This window comes from Aegilops tauschii, chromosome 2 (genome assembly GCF_002575655.3).
Source record: "Aegilops tauschii subsp. strangulata cultivar AL8/78 chromosome 2, Aet v6.0, whole genome shotgun sequence".
NCBI lineage: Eukaryota > Viridiplantae > Streptophyta > Magnoliopsida > Poales > Poaceae > Aegilops > Aegilops tauschii.
This window is the reverse complement of record NC_053036.3, coordinates 119,298,403-119,319,353: the sequence shown is the minus strand read 5'-3', so window position 1 is coordinate 119,319,353 and position 20,951 is coordinate 119,298,403.

Genomic DNA, 20,951 nt, shown 5'->3' with positions numbered 1-20,951 from the left:
ATTTACCTACTTGAGGACGAGTAGGAATTAAGCTTGGGATGCTTGATACGTCTCCAACGTATCTATAATTTTTTATTGTTCCATGCTATTATATTATCTGTTTTGGATGTTTTATATGCATTAACATGCTATTTTATATTATTTTAGGGACTAACTTATTAACCTAGAGCCCAGTGCCAGTTTCTGTTTGTTCCTTGTTTTTGAGTTTTACATAAAAGGAATATCAAACGGAGTCCAAACAGAATAAAACTTTCGTGATGATGTTTCTTGGACCACAAGACATCCACGAAGCTTGGAGAGGGGGCCAGAAGAGTCCCGAGGGCACCACAAGCCCTCAGGGGGCGCCCCTTGGCTTGTGGGGCCCACGGGACTCCCCCAACCCTAATTTTTGCTCTACAAATTCCCAAATATTCCCAAACGACCAGAAGCGCCCACCAAAATACTTTTCCGCCGCCGCAAGCCTCTGTTTTCGCAAGATCCCGTCTTGGGGCCTTTTCTGGCATCCTGTCGGAGGGGGATTCGATCACAGAAGGCATCTACATCAACTCTATTGCCCTCCCGATGAAGCGTGTGTAGTTTACCATAGACCTACGGGTCCATAGCTAGTAGCTAGATGGCTTCTTCTCTCTCTTTGATCTTCAATACAATGTTCTCCTCGATGCTCTTGGAGTTCTACCTGATGTAATATTCTTTTGCGGTGTGTTTGTCGAGATCCGATGTATTGTGGATTTATGATCAGATTATCTATGAATATTATTTGAGTCTTTCGTGAATTCTTATATGCATGATTTGATATCTTTGTATTTCTCTTCGAATTATCGGTTTGGTTTGGCTAACTAGATTGGTTCAGCTTGCAATGGGAGAGAGGTGCTTAGTTGTGGGTTCAATCTTGTGGTGTCCTCACCCAGTGCCAAAGTAGGGGTAGCGAGGCACGTATTGTGTTGTTGCCATGAAGGGTAAAAAGATGGGGTTTTCATCATATTGCTTGAGTTTATCCCTCTACATCATGTCATCTTACTTAAGGCGTTACTCTGTTCTTATGAACTTAATACTCTAGATGCATGCTAGATAGCGGTCGATGTGTGGAGTAATAGTAGTAGATGCAGGCAGGATTCGGTCTACTTGACACGGACGTGATGCCTATATTCATAACCATTGCCTTGGATATCGTCATAACTTTGCGCTTTTCTATCAATTGCACGACAGTAATTTGTTCGCCCACCGTATTATTTTCCTTCAAGAGAGAAGCCTCTAGTGAAACCTATGGCCACCGGATCTATTTTCCATCATATATTTTCAGATCTATAAACCAAAAAACCCAAAAAAATACCTTGCTGCAATTTATTCACTTTTATTTTGTATTATGTTTTAGCAATCTTTTATATCTATCTCTATCAGATCTCATCCTTGCAAGTGACCGTGAAGGGATTGACAACCCTTCATCGCGTTGGGTGCAAGTGTTTGATTGTTTGTGCAGGTGCATAGATTGGAGACTTGCGTGTACCTCCTACTGGATTGATACCTTGGTTCTCAAAACTGAGGGAAGTACTTATCTCTACTTTGCTGCATCGCCCTTTCCTCTTCAAGGGAAAAACCAATGCAAGCTCAAGAAGTAGCACATCTTCAACTTTAATACCTTTTTCCTTCATACTCTTCTTTGCCTCTTGCATATCTTCAGGACTGAGATATAAGATGCCCCTCTTATTTGGAGTGGTTTTAGGCGGTGGTTCAGGAAGAGTCCAATCATCATAAATTTTAAATATGTTATTCAATAATTCCTTAGCTTGTTCAACAGTTCGTTCCCTAAAAAATAACCAACACAACTATCTAGGAAGTCCCAAGAAGCATCGGTTAGTAAATTATAGAAGATATCAAGTATTTCATTTCTCTTAAGGGGATGATCAGGCAAAGCATTAAGCAATTGGACAAGCCTCCCTCATGCTTGCGAGAGACTCTCTATTTCAATTTGCACAAAATTGAATATTTCCTGTAAGGCAGCTTGTTTATTATGAGAAGGAAAATATTTTTCAGAGAAGTAATAAATCATATTCTGGGGACTACTCACACAACCAGGAGCAAGAGTATTGTACCATATCTTAGCATCACCCTTTAATGAGAACAGAAATAACTTGAGAATATAATAGTAGCAAATTTTCTCATCACGAGCAAATAGGGTGGCTATATCATTTAATTTAGTAACGTGTGCCACAACGGTTTCAGTTTCATAACCATGGAAAGGGTCAGATTCAACCAAAGTAATTAACTCTGGGTCGACAGAGAATTCATAATCCTTATCAATAACAGAGATATGTGAAGTAGCAAACTTAGGATCACATTTGATTCTAGCATTCAAAGATTTTTCTTTTAGTTTGCATAGTAATTTCTTAAGATCATCCCTATCATTGCAAGCAAGAAAGTCTCTAGCTATCTCCCCATCCATAACATAACCTTTAGGTATCTTGGGCAATTCATATCTGGGAGAGCTAGATCTAATAGGTGTTTCAAGATTTTCAGTTTCAAGTACTTCAACAGTTTCAATAATTTCATCAGTTTCAGCATTCTCAATATCTTTAGCTCAAGCAATTTGTTCATCAAGAAATTCACCTAAAGGCACATCATCAAAAGCATTATTCATAGCAGAAGTAGCATCATCAATAACTTGCGACACATCAGAATTAATAGCATGTGGTGGTGTTGCAAGTTTACACAAAATAGAAGGTGAATCAAGTGCAGAGCTAGATGGCAGTTCCTTACCTCCCCTCATCTTAGAGGGAAATATCTTAGTCTTGGTATCCTTTAGATTCTTCATAGTGATAGATAGATAATAATCCCAACTGACTCAACAGATATAGCTATGCTCCCAGGCAATGGCGCTAGAAAAAGGTCTTGATAACCCACAAGTATAGGGGATCGCAACAGTTTCCGAGGGTAGAGTATTTGACCCAAATTTATAGATTCGACACAAGGAGAGCCAACGAATATTTGCAAGTATTAGCAGCTGAGTTGTCAATTCAACCACACCTGGAGATTAAATATCTGCAGCAAAGTGATCAGTAGCAAATTAGTATGATAGTTTTGATAATCGTGGTTGCCGCAATGGTAACAATGATAGCAGTGATTGTGTAGCAAGTGAAACAGCAACAGCTGCAGTAGTAACTTAGCAAGAACAATATATGAGAAATTCGTAGGCATTAGATCGATGGATTCGTTGGATGATATTCATCATATAACAGTCATAACGTAGGGCGATACAAAACTAGCTCTAGTTCATAAATATAATGTAGGCATGTATTCCATAAATAGCCATACATGCTTATGGAAAGAACTTGCCTGACATCTTTTGTCCTACCCTCCTGTGGCAGCGGGGTCCATAAGGAAACTAAGGGATATTAAGGCCTACTTTTAAAAGAGAACCGGAACAAAGCATTAACACATGGTGAATACATGAACTCCTCAAACTACGGTCATCACCGGAAAGTATCCCGACTATTGTCACTCAGGGGTTTACGGATCATAACATGTAGTAGGTGAATATGACTTGCAAGATCGGATCTAGAACATAGATATAATGGTGAAACATAAATGGTTCGGATCTAAAATCATGGCACCCGGGCCCAAAATGACAAGCATTAAGCATGGCAAAGTCATAACAACATCAATCTCAGAACATAATGGATACTAGGGATCAAGCCCTCACAAAACTAACTCGATTACATGATGAATCTCATCCAACTCCTCACTGACTAGCGAACATACAAAGGAATTACTCACTCCCGGTGGGGAGCATCATGGAATTGGCGATGGAGAAGGGTTGGTGATGACAAAGACCGAAAATCCCCCTCTCCGAAGCCCTGAACGGACTCCAGATCTGGCCTCTCAATGAAGAACAGGAGGTCATGGCGGCTCCGTATCGTGAAACGCGATAATTCGTTCTCCCTAATTTTTCTCTCCAAATATAGTTATTTAAGGAGTCGGAGTCAGGGTCTGCGGGGCCACCAGGTGGGCACAACCCACCTGGGCGTGCTTGGAGGGGGGCGCGCCCTGGTGGATTGTGCTCACCCAGGGCCCCCTCCGGTGGTTCTTGGCTCCGGTATTTTTCTTTTATTCTAGAATAAATCTTCAAAAAAATTGTTCCGTTCCGAGAACTTTTATTTCTGCACAAAAAACAACACCATGTTAGTTCTGCAGAAAACAGCGTCAGTCCGAGTTAGTTTCATTCAAATCATGCAAATTAGAGTCCAAAACAAGAGCAAAAGCGTTAGGAAAAGTAGATACGATGGAGACGTATCAATGCTATGGTTAGATTTATCTAAATTCTTCTTTCGTAGTTGCGGATGCTTACGAGAGGGGTTAATAATAATTGGGAGGCTTGTCCAAGTAAGGACAGCACCCAAGCACCGGTCCACCCACATATCAAATTATCAATGTAACGAACGAGAATCATATGAGCATGATGAAAACTAACTTGACAATAATTCCCATGTGTCCTCGGGAGTGCTTTGCTTTATATAAGAGTTCGTCCAGGCCTATCCTTTGCTACAAAAAGGATTGGGCCACCTTGCTGCACCTTGCTACACTTGTTGTTACCCGTTACGAATTATCTTACTATAAAACTATCTGTTACCGATAATTCCAGTTCCTGGAGAAAATACCTTGCTGAAAACTGCTTGTCATTTCCTTCTGCTCCTCATTGGGTTCGACACTCTCACTTACCAAAAGGACTACGATTGATCCCCTATACTTGTGGGTTATCAGTCTCCTATGTTGTCACTTTCATATACTAGTGGGAATTTTTCATTATAGGACTTCGCTTGTATATTCCGATGATGGGCTTCCTCAAATGCCCGAGGTCTTCATCAGCAAGCAAGTTGGATGCATACCCACTTAGTGTTCAGTTTGAGCTTTCATACACTTATAGCTTGTAGTGCATCTGTTGCATGGCAGTCCCCACTCCTCGCATTAACATCAATTGATGGGCATCTCCATAGCCCGTTGATTAGCCGCGTCGATGTGAGACTTTCTTATTTTTTGACTTCTCCTATTTAATCTCTACCACCGCCCACTTATAGTGCTATATTCATGGCTTACGCTCATGTATTGCGTGCAGGTTGAAAAAGTTGAAGCGCGTTAAAAAGTATGAACCAATTGCTCGGCTTATCATCAAGATTGTGCATGATAAATACGTTGTGTTAAGAAGATGGAACATGACAAGGCTATATGATTTTGTAGGGATAACTTTCTTTAGCATTTTTATTTTGAAAGACATGTTGTTAGTATGCCTAAGTATTGATGTCTTTATATCAAACTATAGACTATTTATTTGAATCATTCGGATCTTAATATTCATATCATAAAAGAAAGATTACATGATGAATATGTTAGGTACCATTCCACATCAAAAATTCCATTTTTATCATTTACCTACTCGAGGACGAGCAGGAATTAAGCTTGGGGATGCTTGATACGTCTCCAACGTATCTATATTTTTTATTGTTCCATGCTATTATAATATCAATCTTGGATGTTTTATATGCAATTATATACCATTTTTTGGGACTAACCTATTAACCTAGTGCCCAGTGTCAGTTGTTGTTTTTTCCTTGTTTTTGGCTTTTCAGGAAATCAGTACCAAACAGAGTCCAAACTCTATGAAACTTTTTGACGATTTTTTCTGGACCAAGAGAGACCCTAGAAGGTTCGCGAGAAGACCATATGAGCCATGAGGGAGCGACAAGCTCACCAGGCATGGCCAGGGGGGCCAAGCACACCTCCTGAGCTTGTGGGCGCCTCGTGGCACATCTTGATCTAATCCCACTTCTATAAATTCTCAAATATTCCCGATACACCAGGGAGACCCAAAACACTTTTTTCGCCGCCTCAAGTCTTTGTTCTTCCGCGATCCCATCTGGAGGCCTTTTTTGGTACTCTGCCGAAGAGGGAATCAATCACGGAGGGCTTCTACATCATCCTTATTGCCCTTCGGATGATGCGTCAGTAGTTCACCACAGACCTACGGGTCCATAGCTAGTAGCTAGATGGCTTCTTCTCTCTCTTCAATCTTCAATACTATGTTCTCCTCGGTCTTCTTAGAGTTCTATCCGATGTAATCTTCTTTTGCGGTGTGTTTGTCGGGATCCGATGAATTGTGGGTTTATGATCAGATTATTCATGAATATTAATTGAGTCTTCTCTGAACTTTATTATGCATGATTTCTCTAGCTTTGTATTTCTCTCTCATCTATCCGTTTGGTTTGGCCAACTAGATTGATTTATCTTGCAATGGGAGAGGTTCTTTGTGTTGGGTTCAATCTTGCGGTGCTGCATTCCCAGTGACAGAAAGGGAAAGGACATGTATTTGTTGTTGTCATTAAGGATAAAAAGATGGAGTTTATTCATATTGCTTGATTTTACTTTATCTACATCATGTCATCTTGCTTAAGGTGTTACTCTATTTTTATAGCTTAATACCCTAGATGCATGCTGGATAGCGGTTGATGGGTGGGGTAATAGTAGTAGATGCAGGCAGGAGTCGGTCTACTTGTCTCAGACTTGTTGCCTATATACATGATCATTGCCTTGAATATCATCATAACTATGTGCGTTTCTATCAATTGCCAACAGTAATTTGTTTACCCACTGTATGCTTTGTGTTCGAGAGAGAAGCCTCTAGTGAAAACTATGGCCCTCGGGTCTACTTTTATCATATCTAAAATCCAAAAATACCTTGCTGCACATTTTCTATTTTATTTTACTTTGCAATTTATTTTATATATCTATCACTATGAGATTTGATCCTTGCAAATAACTGCCAAGGGGATTGACAACCCCCTTGATCGCGTTAGGTGCAAGTATTTGCTTTTGTGTGTGCAGGTGCTGCTAATGAGGTTTTGTGTAGTTCTCCTACTGGATTGATAACCTTGGTTCTTAACTGAGGGAAATACTTATCTCTACTGTACTGCTTCATCCTCTCCTCTTCGAGGTAATCTCAAAGCAACTCACAACTAGTAGGGAGTGGTGCAACATTTATACGCGAGGGGATATAACCGCACCCGATGAATCTGATCGGACGACTACAATTAGAGGACTGTTGCGATTCAACAGACCAGGTAGGATGGCAGTTGTTGAAGAGCACATGGCAACCATCACTCAAGACGTGGTCCTGGCTTGGGCAGGAAACCCAAAATTTTGGATGGCTTTCGCTAAAGTAGATTAATTTTGGAAGGAAACTTTACCATGGCCAAGGACACTAGATAAAGATTCGAAACCAGTTGAAATTGTACATTCGTAATGGATCAGCATAGACTAGAGGAGAGAGATCAGAGGGAAAACAAGGTCCTAGGTATTTTACTCAGAAGAAGAAACACAAACACACGAAAGGAAAGCTATGAGTGAAATACATTCGGATAAGCAAAAATCTCCACAAAAGAAAAACAACACAAAGAAGAAAAATTGTGGTGGCGTGACCCACCGTATAAGAACTGTATGACCCTGAGTGTCGCACAATGTTTCGTGGCACCCAGTTAGTCTAGTTCTTTGTTACTGTATTCACTCTCCGAAATAAAATTTCACTTTCGAAATTTTCAAACTCTTCGAGTGTTGTGCAACCATTCCTTCTAATATCTGGAAGTGTTGGTACGGGTGTTGAGTCCGGCTTACTTCATGTTTGCGGAATCTAGGATATTTAGATCACACCGTAACACACAGAATCTTTTCTCGTCGAGAGGCTTGGTGAAGATATCAGCGAGATTTTCCTTTGTATTGACATGATTGATAACAATATCCTCTCGAGCAACATGATCGCGAAGGAAATGATGTGTGATCTCAATATGCTTGGTACGAGAGTGCTGCGCAGGATTGTGTGTAATTCTGACTGCACTCTCATTGTCGCGCAATAAGGGCATCTTCTTGGCTGTGCATTGTTCTCGCCAGTTCGATGAGAGTTCTATTATTTTGCTCAACAACTCCATTTTGCTAGGGAGTGTATGCGACAGAGAGCTCAATAGTGATACCATTTTCGGATCCAAAATCGGCGCCCGATGGCTTAACGGCGACCTGTTATGGTGGATGCACGTGTCGGCGCCCGAAAACACTTCCATGTCGTGCTATTTATCGTCATAAAAGTGGACACTTCCATGATGATAATTTGAGCATTGTCATGGAACACTTCTACTATAGCACTGGTATGGCTATCTTCATTCTATCATAAAATTGTCACGGATGTACGTGCATGACAGAAAATGTGACCTACTGTGACGAACACGTATCATCACAGAAGTGTTTTTTTATAGTGATGGCAATGAATTGGGTCAATACATATTCATTGAAATGAAGGAAATATTACGACAAGTAACAATAAACTCCTTCAATGGCTCATGCCACCGAACCAAACTTACCATAGTGCGACCACATTTGCCTTATTCGGGAAGGACCTAGCTTGGTCTATTTACATACCTTTAATTGGTGTCACCATAATTGGGAAGATTAGGCATGCGTGCTAGTCTAATCAAGTAGACGGCGTCTAATCTCGAGAGCCTGGATCGATAAGCGCTATATAGATTATTGAATCTCGGAGGTGATACTTTAAGCCAGGGACATTGTAGTGCCATGGAAATGGTAGTGTCATGGATTTAGGGCAGTGCCCAGGAAGCTCTTCCATGGGCTCATGCCCAATACGGTGCCTCAAAACATCCGCAGAGGTTAGAACCACGTGGTCCGGACACTTTTTGCCATCGAATGGGGTACCCCAAACGTCCGCGGACCAGTCCACATATCCAAATTTCACTATTTTGGAAGCAAACTTGGGGAGCTTTGCGGGCCTCCAGACCTGCCTGCATGTCCGCTTTGTCCACTATGTCTGAGCTAAATCTGGCAGATCCATGAGAGGGTATCCTAAGCTAGGTGTCTTGGAACGATGGTAACAGAGACACGGAGTTTGCCCAGGTTCAGGCTCTCTGAGGATATAAACTCAACACCTGCTTGTGTTTATTGCGTTGGACTATGTACAAAGTACAAAGTACAAAGTACAGAGAGATTGTCTTATGTCTATTCTGTTCTATTGACGAGCCCCGCCCCTTGGTTTATATAGTAATACCGGGGGATATTAGGTACATGGATTCTATTCGGCTATGTATGAGGAGGTAGATTCCTCCATGAATCCGGTGTTTTGTCTTGTGTCAGAGCTAAATCTGGCGGATCTCGGGTAGGGGGTCCCAATCTTGTAGGCTTGACTAGATGGTAACAAAGACAAAGGGACATATGTGTTTACCAGGTTCAGGCCCTCCCGAAGAGGTAAAACCCTATGGCCTGCTTTGCTTGTATTGATTGTGGATGGGATACAAAGTACATGTGATCTACCATGAGATTGTACGTGAATGAATCTGTCCTCTACGTCCCTGGCACCTCGGTTTACATAGATACCAGGAGTGCCTAGGGTCACACATAAGTCGGTTGCATCTAGAGGCAAACATGTTGGGGACTACTTCTACGCCTTGGAGTATGCGCCAAGCCTTCGGGTCGTTCCTTCTTGATGTTCCTGGACAAGAAAAATGAGGCCCACAAGTAGACTGACCTAGGGGGGTCCTCGGCCCAACCCAGAGGTCTAGTAACCATCATGTCGAGCACCCTCTAATCCAGGACTCCATCATTGCACAACAAGCCTTTTGAAATCTTCCTTGTACATGCCATGGGCAGCCCAATGTGGCCTAGGACGGAACCGACATGGGGTCCTCAGCCCGGCCCACCAGGCCGGAAGACAACATGGTGAGCGGCCCCTTAGTCGGGACACCGTCACACTGTCAGTTGGACCACATGTCCTCATAACTCACGTTATTTTCCCTTTAGGTCCTCTTGGCCCACTCCTGCAGTCCGGATTTGATGGACATAGTTGGATGACCGGCTCCCATATCCGTATCCACGGATGCGTTCATGGACGGATAGTGTGTCCAATCCGCGGGACGCTGTTGGAGATGCCTTGACATGACCTGGACATGCACGTTGGTGATACATTGAGAATATCATGTGGTAGACAGTTTTTTTTTGGAATAAGTTCATAGTATGAGTAAAATGCACAACCTCTGCATGGTGTATAAATGTATTCAAATAGTTCAGTCCACGGTAGTGAGGTCACACCATATGGTCAGCGCCAATGATGAACCAACTTGAGAACACTAAGGTAACTTGACACAAGGACTTGTGTCGATCACGTGTTGATCAAGAAATGATAAGTGGTATGACTATTCATGTTGACTTTCACAAAAATTAAAACTGGCTAGAACTATACGCATGCTTTGTCGCACCATTTTGCAGTTTGTCATTGTATATTGATGGCTCTATATTTTACGCATTTTTAGAGCATTTGTTGCATGTTCTCTTCATATATCATGTCCAGTTGAACCAAATAGTTGTCCATTATGCATGATTACCGGTATTTGCACTTTTCCTTATGAGCATTGCACATTTAGTGTTTTATTTGGTTTTTATCAGTTTTTCGTGTTTTCTTGTGTCTACAGGTGCTTTGGAGCAACTAGGACCAAACACGATGAAAGAACCAAGGAGGGGCTCAATACGAAGACACCTAGGGGGCAGACTTAGCCCTTTCGGAGGTTGGAAAAAGTCATTTTTTTCAAAGTGCTCAAAATCAAGCTCTAAGACAATAAATGTATCAGAGTCGATCATACGAATCCAACGAGCCCAAGAACATGAAATTCCGAGTTCGTGTGAAGATCTGATGGCCGTTTTACCGGAGGAGGACAGCACAAAAAGACAACACAAAAGACGGCGTTTCAAATGATCACTCGTGGTCGTTTCGGCGGTCGTTTGACATGCAGACAGCTCCGAAAGTTGCCCTTCCAAGAGGATTTTTCACCGATTTCGTCCCCGTTCGATCCCACGGGATCCTTGACTCGTAAAGAAGAGATTGGGAGAGGATTAGGCTCATCTTGAGCCCTTGGATGAAGCCCATCAAGAGAGGAGGCTAGGGAGGCTCCATATATATCATCTAGAACCCTTGCCGCCATCTCCATCTTCCACAACACATCTCATTCATCCACATCTCATCTCCATGGCTGATCCACACATGAGAAGAAGGACAACAACCAAGGGAGGAAGGAGGAGGCTCCACCACCATGATCACCGGCCTTCGGGCCGGTGCCCTCGCACCGGCGCCGCCACCATCGGTGGCGCCCCCATGTCCACCACCACCGACGCGGCCACCATCTTCGTCACCATCATCACTGCGCCGCAGCCATCACCACCATGCCTTCTCCCTTTCCGGCTTGATGCCGGCTTGTAACTCCCTAACATTCATGAGTTTGATTGAGTACTTGTACTTGTTCTTAAGGATATGGTAGAACCTTATATGATATTTGTTGCAATCCAATATGACCAGTTCATGATTCGAGTTAGTAGCCTTCGCGAATGTTGAGAGGAGCGTTCACTCACATTTGTGCCTTGTGCTGTGAAGTATGTTACAGTCCTTGTGATGGTTGGGGATATTAGGGTAATTTGAGGTGACAGTAGAAGCCTCGGTTCCTTGCCCTTGCAAAGGATTGGGGAGTTACATAGAACCCTTAGAGAGGTCGGGTCCATGGGGCAACCCTTAATTGTCATGAGTTGTAACCCTATGGGGGAGACTATGATGGTGGCGTGCATGGCACGAAGTCTACCTAGAGTAGAATGTGTATTGTACCCGGCTCCACCCACTTATGCATTTGACTAGTTACTAGAGGATACGATAGTTCATATGTGGTAGTGATCCCAGAACTCTCGAGAACGCCTTACTACTCAAGCATCTTCTGTACTAACTTAGTGTCTTTTATTTACTGTTTTTATTCTTCTTGTTAGTAGTTTAGTTGATTACCCTTTTATCTAGTTTTCCTAGCAACGGTAGAGTAGACTATTTCCAAACTCCGATTTGGGTGCGTATGTGGCTGCGTCAAAGTGACAACGTTGTTGCGGGGTTTATGGTGCCTTCCTATCAGCTCCCTGTGGGTTCGACACTCTACTTATCACAAGGAAAGTGCTACAACAGCCCTGTGCACTTGCAGGTCATCATGTATAAAGTAAAACTTCTTGCTATGTTTGCTTTACTGTATGTTATACTAAGAAACTAAGCATGTCAGACACATGAAAGCATAGTAAGACTTATTATTAGTGAGATCAAGTTGTTTTGCTACCATAATCAGTTTCATAAAAATACAAAATGTTGGGGTGACAACTACACTGAGAGTGGATTTTAGGAATCATGGTTGCCAGTCCAGTCTTGGATGTTTCCCATTTGAAATGGACGGTCCTAAAATATGTGCCAGTACTATCATTCAGTACGTGTTTTAGGAGCTTAAGCCTCGATTGAGTTGAAGCACTTGGAACCGAAACTCCAAAAACTTGGGCTGGAGTGTGCTTTGTGCGCACACGCAAGGGGGCACCAAAACACCATCTCTTAAAGCACAATAAACAATCCTTATATCAAACGTGGATCAATCATTTGTGTCTACTACTGCACGTCGAACAAAATATATTAATCTATAAATGTGGATCAAGAGTATGAACTATGCTAATTCCTTTAAGATCTTTTTAAGTTTTAGCGTCATCCTGGCATCTTTGTTCAGGTCATGCTTCTTATTTTACCTCCTTAGGTCTGATGTAGTTGCTAAGTAGCAAGGAGGGAGAGGTTTTCAGAAGCTTGTCGAGGTCATACATCTTGTTATCAAATCATGTTTTCCAGGGAGCTGCCCATGTACCTCTCTTCTTAATAAAAGTTCCAATCTAGTGTCAATAACAAAAAAAGAGATGGAGGATATGGTGTCAGGTTTAGAGTTTTGAGGTAAAATGCAAATACCAAACATCTATCGACCTAAAGACAGAAAATAAATTCACTCTATCTTCTGATCAAGTTAAGTTCTACAGCAAGGAACTACTAACAAGTACTCCCTCCATTCCTAAATATAAGTCTTTGTAGATATTTTACTATGGACCACATACATCCGTATGTGGATGCATTTTAGAGTGTAGATTCACTCATTTTGTTTCGTATGTAGGCCATAGTGAAATCTCTGTAAAGGCTTATATTTAGGAACGGAGGGAGTATAAAGCAATTATCTCATCATGAACAAATGCAAACCGGTCTCCTAGTAGTAAAAACTTTCAATCTACCTCTTTTCTAGTTATTAAGCTTCTATAGCCTCATGCAAATACTATTTTTCTAATGTAGAGGTTGCTCTTTTGACAGGAGAAAAGTAGCATCAAGACAACTCAGAAATCATATTGAGAGGAGACACTAATTAGTTTGGAACTAAAGTAGAAGAACTAATCAATTGGCAAGTCAATAGGATTTTATTCCTGTGCAGGCAATGTCTTGATTTGAGGTTGTCTGGCTCCAGCACTAGTATCCATACAAACATTAGATGGAACAAACAATTAAATCAAGTCAATAGGATTTACAGGCAGCGGTACCTGAGCAACATCGCAACTACGTGTCCCCATGGGGAACCCTACCTTCACCAGTTAACAACACTATCTTGCAACTTTAAAATAAAAAGGTTTACACTTTCTCTAAGACGTTGTCGTGGATTTAACACGACAGATGCCCTGGTGAAAGGACTTAGGTGTGGAGCCATCGCAACTAGGTTAGCCTGAAGGGGTTGAACGGGACAAAGGACACAAGGAGTTTACCCAGGTTCGGCCCCTCGTAATGAGGTAAAAGCCTACGTCCTGCTTTTAGTTGTATTGCTTGAATCATGATTATAAGGGAGTGAATACGCTTGACCTAGTTCTCGATTGATTGTCTCTTGAGTTAACCCGCCGCTGGGTCTCACCTTTATATACACGGGTCGAGACCCGGAGGCTTATAGAGTCCCGGCCGGCTCACACAACGTGACCGGCTCGGTTTCTAACTAATCAAGTCTTACAGAGCAAGTCCTCATACGGCGGTTCACAGGCCCATGTCTTGGGCCTTCACCAGGCCTGCCTCCAAAAGCCACCGTCTTCATACTTCTCCTTGGGCCTCCTTGGACCTTCTTCCTGTTAAACCGCCAACGGTGTAACCCGGCCCCTCCTGGGCGGGTCACACCTCAGAGCTATATCCCCAACAGACGTGGTCCGTGCAGCTTATTGTCAATGATAAAAATTAAATAAAATGAGATTGGAACATAAAAGTAAATTCCGACCTGAAAATTTTGCATATGAAAATTTTCTCAAATCGCCCATGTTTTGAGGACTTGGACATTCTGGTGAACACTTAGTGGGTATGCTACTAAGTACTAATATTAATGGTACTGATTATGACCCTCACATCAGGAAACAACAATCCAACCTCAGGTCATGTCCTCAAGACCTCAAACACACAGTACACTCAGTAGTTTAAACTGCTGGTACTGAAAAATATTAGCGCAGAGAGAAATTGATGATGAAAGCACCAACTGCGGGGGGGGACTCAAAGCACAGACCTCTACATCAAAGTCAAGGGAAACGTCACGGAGACAGATAAAAATTCTTGCCTCAATTCGTTTATGTGCTTGGTGCCAGCAATCATTGTTGGGAGGAAGAAAATTAACACAAACACACAGGAACCAACTCTTGTGTTGGATGCAAAGGAGAGCTGGTCTTCACTTGTATTGGATTGCATTAATCAAGAAAGAAAGAAAAGAAGATGGAAGGAAGGGTCCCTTGTCCGTGTTCAGCTTCTCGTCCCTTTCCTCCCCATTAATCCCCTGCTCTGAACGTCGGCTAGGGTCGTCGGATGCGTGAGCAGGTAGATGGTCGAGGCGAAGGCAGGGGAATTGCTAGAGGAGAGCGGTGTGGGGCGACTAGTGGTGGATATTAGACGGGGAGGCCGGCGGAATTGGAGACGGCGGACAGCGATTTGGGGAGAGGGGGAGAACAGGGTCAGGAGCGTGAGAGGACTTGCGTGGGGAAGTTTTTGTTTGAGCGGAACGCGCGTGAGGAAGTTGGGGGACATCATGTTACGTGTTGTGTCCTAGGCAAGTTGGGCCGAGCAACCCACATCGGTCATCCGCTGACAACATGGACCCACTCGGCCCTTTCACACACGATGCACCAGGAGGCTTGATTTTCTAGGAGCTTAGTAACTAGTTAGATTAGATGCTCTTCCATCAGGCTCATCGACGACACCAAGCAAGAAGCCGCGGTATGGGCTAGAGCCGGCGCCAAAGGGCTAGACAGAGTTATCCATGTACCCCCCCCCCCCCCCCCCCCCCGCGTGCAGAGCTATGGTCTCGAGCCGGAGACAGATAAAAATTCTTGCCTCAATTCGTTTATGTGCTTGGTGCCAGCAATCATTGTTGGGAGAAAGAAAATTAACACAAACACACAGGAACCAACTCTTGTGTTGGATGCAAAGGAGAGCTGGTCTTCACTTGGATTGGATTGGATTAATCAAGAAAGAAAGAAAAGAAGATGGAAGGAAGGGTCCCTTGTCCGTGTTCAGCTTCTCGTCCCTTTCCTCCCCATTAATCCCCTGCTCTGAACGTCGGCTAGGGTTCGTCGGATGCGTGAGCAGGCAGATGGTCGAGGCGAAGGCAGGGGAATTGCTAGAGGAGAGCGGTGTGGGGCGACTAGTGGTGGATATTAGACGGGGAGGCCGGCGGAATTGGAGACGGCGGACGGCGATTTGGGGAGAGGGGGAGAACAGGGTCAGGAGCGTGAGAGGACTTGCGTGGGGAAGTTTTTGTTTGAGCGGAACGTGCGTGAGGAAGTTGGGGGACATCATGTTACGTGTTGTGTCCTAGGCAAGTTGGGCCAAGCAACCCACATCGGTCATCCGCTGACAACATAGAGCTTAGTAACTAGTTAGATTAGATGCTCTTCCATCAGGCTCATCGACGACATCAAGCAAGAAGCCGCGCTATGGGGTAGAGCCGGCGCCAAAGGGCTAGACAGAGTTATCAATGTACCCCCCCCCCCCCCCCCCAGAGCTATGGGCTAGAGCCGGAGACAGATAAAAATTCTTGCCTCAATTCATTTATGTGCTTGGTGCCAGCAATCATTGTTGGGAGGAAGAAAATTAACACAAACACACAGGAACCAACTCTTGTGTTGGATGCAAAGGAGAGCTGGTCTTCACTTGGATTGGATTGGATTAATCAAGAAAGAAAGAAAAGAAGATGGAAGGAAGGGTCCCTTGTCCGTGTTCAGCTTCTCGTCCCTTTCCTCCCCATTAATCCCCTGCTCTGAACGTCGGCTAGGGTTCGTCGGATGTGTGAGCAGGCAGATGGTCGAGGCGAAGGCAGGGGAATTGCTAGAGGAGAGCGGTGTGGGGCGACTAGTGGTGGATATTAGACGGGGAGGCCGGCGGAATTGGAGACGGCGGACAGCGATTTGGGGAGAGGGGGAGAACAGGGTCAGGAGCGTGAGAGGACTTGCGTGGGGAAGTTTTTGTTTGAGCGGAACGTGCGTGAGGAAGTTGGGGGACATCATGTTACATGTTGTGTCCTAGGCAAGTTGGGCCAAGCAACCCACATCAGTCATCCGCTGACAACATGGACCCACTCGGCCCTTTCACACACGATGCACCAGGAGGCTTGATTTTCTGGGAGCTTAGTAACTAGTTAGATTAGATGCTCTTCCATCAGGCTCATCGACGACATCAAGCAAGAAGCCGCGCTATGGGGTAGAGCCGGCGCCAAAGGGCTAGACAGAGTTATCCATGTACCCCCCCCCCCCCCCAGAGCTATGGGCTAGAGCCGGAGACAGATAAAAATTCTTGCCTCAATTCGTTTATGTGCTTGGTGCCAGCAATCATTGTGGGGAGGAAGAAAATTAACACAAACACACAGGAACCAACTCTTGTGTTGGATGCAAAGGAGAGCTGGTCTTCACTTGGATTGGATTGGATTAATCAAGAAAGAAAGAAAAGAAGATGGAAGGAAGGGTCCCTTGTCCGTGTTCAGCTTCTCGTCCCTTTCCTCCCCATTAATCCCCTGCTCTGAACGTCGGCTAGGGTTCGTCGGATGCGTGAGCAGGCAGATGGTCGAGGCGAAGGCAGGGGAATTGCTAGAGGAGAGCGGTGTGGGGCGACTAGTGGTGGATATTAGACGGGGAGGCCGGCGGAATTGGAGACGGTGGACAGCGATTTGGGGAGAGTGGGGAACAGGGTCAGGAGCGTGAGAGGACTTGCGTGGGGAAGTTTTTGTTTGAGCGGAACGTGCATGAGGAAGTTGGGGGACATCATGTTACGTGTTGTGTCCTAGGCAAGTTGGGCCAAGCAACCCACATCGGTCATCCGCTGACAACATGGACCCACTCGGCCCTTTCACACACGATGCACCAGGAGGCTTGATTTTCTAGGAGCTTAGTAACTAGTTAGATTAGATGCTCTTCCATCAGGCTCATCGACGACACCAAGCAAGAAGCCGCGGTATGGGCTAGAGCCGGCGCCAAAGGGCTAGACAGAGTTATCCATGTACCCCCCCCCCCCCCCCCGCGTGCAGAGCTATGGTCTCGAGCCGGAGACAGATAAAAATTCTTGCCTCAATTCGTTTATGTGCTTGGTGCCAGCAATCATTGTTGGGAGAAAGAAAATTAACACAAACACACAGGAACCAACTCTTGTGTTGGATGCAAAGGAGAGCTGGTCTTCACTTGGATTGGATTGGATTAATCAAGAAAGAAAGAAAAGAAGATGGAAGGAAGGGTCCCTTGTCCGTGTTCAGCTTCTCGTCCCTTTCCTCCCCATTAATCCCCTGCTCTGAACGTCGGCTAGGGTTCGTCGGATGCGTGAGCAGGCAGATGGTCGAGGCGAAGGCAGGGGAATTGCTAGAGGAGAGCGGTGTGGGGCGACTAGTGGTGGATATTAGACGGGGAGGCCGGCGGAATTGGAGACGGCGGACAGCGATTTGGGGAGAGGGGGAGAACAGGGTCAGGAGCGTGAGAGGACTTGCGTGGGGAAGTTTTTGTTTGAGCGGAACGTGCGTGAGGAAGTTGGGGGACATCATGTTACGTGTCGTGTCCTAGGCAAGTTGGGCCAAGCAACCCACATCGGTCATCCGCTGACAACATGGACCCACTCGGCCCTTTCACACACGATGCACCAGGAGGCTTGATTTTCTGGAAGCTTAGTAACTAGTTAGATTAGATGCTCTTCCATCAGGCTCATCGACGACATCAAGCAAGAAGCCGCGCTATGGGCTAGAGCCGGCGCCAAAGGGCTAGACAGAGTTATCCATGTACCCCCCCCCCCCCCCCTCCTAAAGGCTGAGCAACCTTCTCTGCTCAACTTAGCGCCTTCGAAGCCGTCATCCGTGTGTACGTCAACGAAGGACGCTCTCCCTGTAAACTTCTCCCCTAACCTATCAATGGAATGGTACGCTACCTTAGCATATTCGGGGGGAAAATATATTTTAAAAGCATTTTGGAGTCCTAGTTTTCTTTTCTTTTTGCCACGACTTTCGTGTATGTCATTACACGATGAATTTTTACAAACACTCAAAGTTTTCAAGATCTTCTTTTTGATATTTATTGTTTGAACTTTTCCTCACGAGTTCATTTGAGCTGGCGAGAAAAAAGGACTTTCGGCTCTCCATGTCGGCACAGTAACTAGTGACTGGTACCGGCCGTTTCTGACTTTCTGTCCTATCCTGGCCAACGTGATGCATATGATGATATGAATGTAGTACTAGTTGATTTTCTTCTGCTAGGCATTCCATGGGTCGGAAATGCCTTCCTGCTTTCTCCGGTTCTCCCACCCCAGCATATGCGCCCGGTCGAATCCAACAAGAAATTTCCAGCTGTTCCTTGGTTAACAGTCCCGCGCGTGGCTCGTGTGCGCGGGTATTCGGCTAGAGACATCACTGCAATGCCAAACCCCGAGTCGCCTGAACCCGGCAGAGTGAACCGTTGCTGGACGGAAACCTCCGCTCGCCTCACCGTCTTGTACGCTCACGGCTCACACCATCCACGCCGCGGGTCGAGCCGTTGCCGCCCCATGCCCGTGCGGGCGTCAGCCGGCCGCCGTATGCTTTTTTCATGAAATTTCTCGATCTATTTATTTTCAATCATAGCAGTACAACGAGCATCTATACCTACTTATATTTATTATCTATACTTACTAATAAAAGAAATATGTATTCTTAGTCCGTCATGCTATTTTATAGAAAACCCCATGTTGTTTCTGACATTAAACCCGCAATACATATCAAATGTTTTTTAGAACACTCGTATCTTCTAAACCGTAACTCCATGTTATATATGGAATTTGATTAGAAAAATATATAAAATCTGAATATGATGTTTTTTTACCTGTTAACTATTTAAAAAAATACTATCTAGGGTGCAATCTGAATCGATAGTGCATTATCCATCTTTCTTTCATATCAGTACTGATCCGGATTGTGGATGAACATCTCAGCAAAATCAGGATTGAAGACAAAATTGAAGATCACTTGCCTGTTTCTTTATACGTATTAAATCTACATGCAAACCGCGTTTAAATAGAAGACATGTGGAATCTTGAACTTGTGCTTTTGTAGGCAAAGACCATCTTTGTTTGGGTCATAGCTACAAATACTCAGATTATAGATTTTTTTGTAAATTAAGAGTGTGTGATATTCTTTACTCCCGTTGCAACGCACGGGCCCTTTTGCTAGTATACTAATAAAAGAAATAGGTATTCTTAGTCCGTCATATGCTATTTTATAGAAAACCCCCTGATTTTTCTAACATTAAATCCGCAGTAGATATCAATTTTTTTTTAAATACTCATATCTTCTAAACCGTAATTTCAAATTTAACATGTTATATATGGAATTTGATTAGAAAAAATATGTAGAATCTGACATAATGTTATTTTACCTGTTAACAATTTTTTTTAAGAAAATACTATTTAGGCTGCAATGTTAATCATGAGATGTTGTGCTATACTTTTTTTTCATACCGGTACTGATTCAGATTGGGGATGCATACCTTAGCAAAATCAGGATTGGACATGAAATTGAAGAAATTTGCTAGCGACACCCAATAAATAAGGATATGCATGACAACAAATGAAGGAAGGATCCAATAAAAATGGGATGTCCGCTATAAAATAAATAATAAAAAAATGCAGAGGAGATCCGATAAAGATGAGATGTTGCGCTATTCTCCTATATATAAGAAGAAAAAAGACAGGACGTGCATGAGAAAATGTAAAAAGAAGGCATGCATGACAAAAAATAAAATAAAAGACAATTTTGATAAGATATAAATAGTGATAAAACAGGGACCAATTCCTATGACATGTATGACAAGAAATAGTGATGAAATAGGGGCGCAAGTACCGTGTCCATAGGAGACCACACAAAAATGTTCTTTTCCAGTCAAAATAAAAATATCTTTTCATGATTAAAAAATTATGTATCTTTTTAACAACTCTTCATGTATTTAAGAAATATGCATGTGAAAAAAGTGTTCAAGAGTTACCCTAAGTTGGTGATTCTTAAACTGAAAATTGCCATTGATGCACATGTGTCTCCGCAGTGTGCTAATATGTCATCATTTTTTTTTGTCGTTTTTTGTTACTCGCGCGTAACAACACCTCATTCCGAACATGACATGAATAAATGCATGATCATTTGCCTGTTTCTTTGTACGGATTAAATTTACATGCAAGCCGTGTTGAAATAGAACACCTATAGAATCTTAACCTGCGCTTTTATAGGTTAAGACCATCTTTGTTTGGGTCGTAGCTACAAATTCTCAGATTATAGACCATTTTTCTAAATTAAAAGCATGTGGAATTCTTTTCTCCCGTTGCAACGCACGGGCCTTTTTGCTAGTAAGAAATAATAAAATTTACATTTAGATCCGTAGACCATCCAGAGCCGTCGGTATGCTTCCTTTTTTATGCGAGAAAATTTTCGTTCTATTCATTTTCGATCATGCAGTACAACGAACATCAAAAATAATAACGGTATATTTCCGCCCGGCTAGTTTCGTGTATCCCCGCCCAAGGTGCCGGAGCG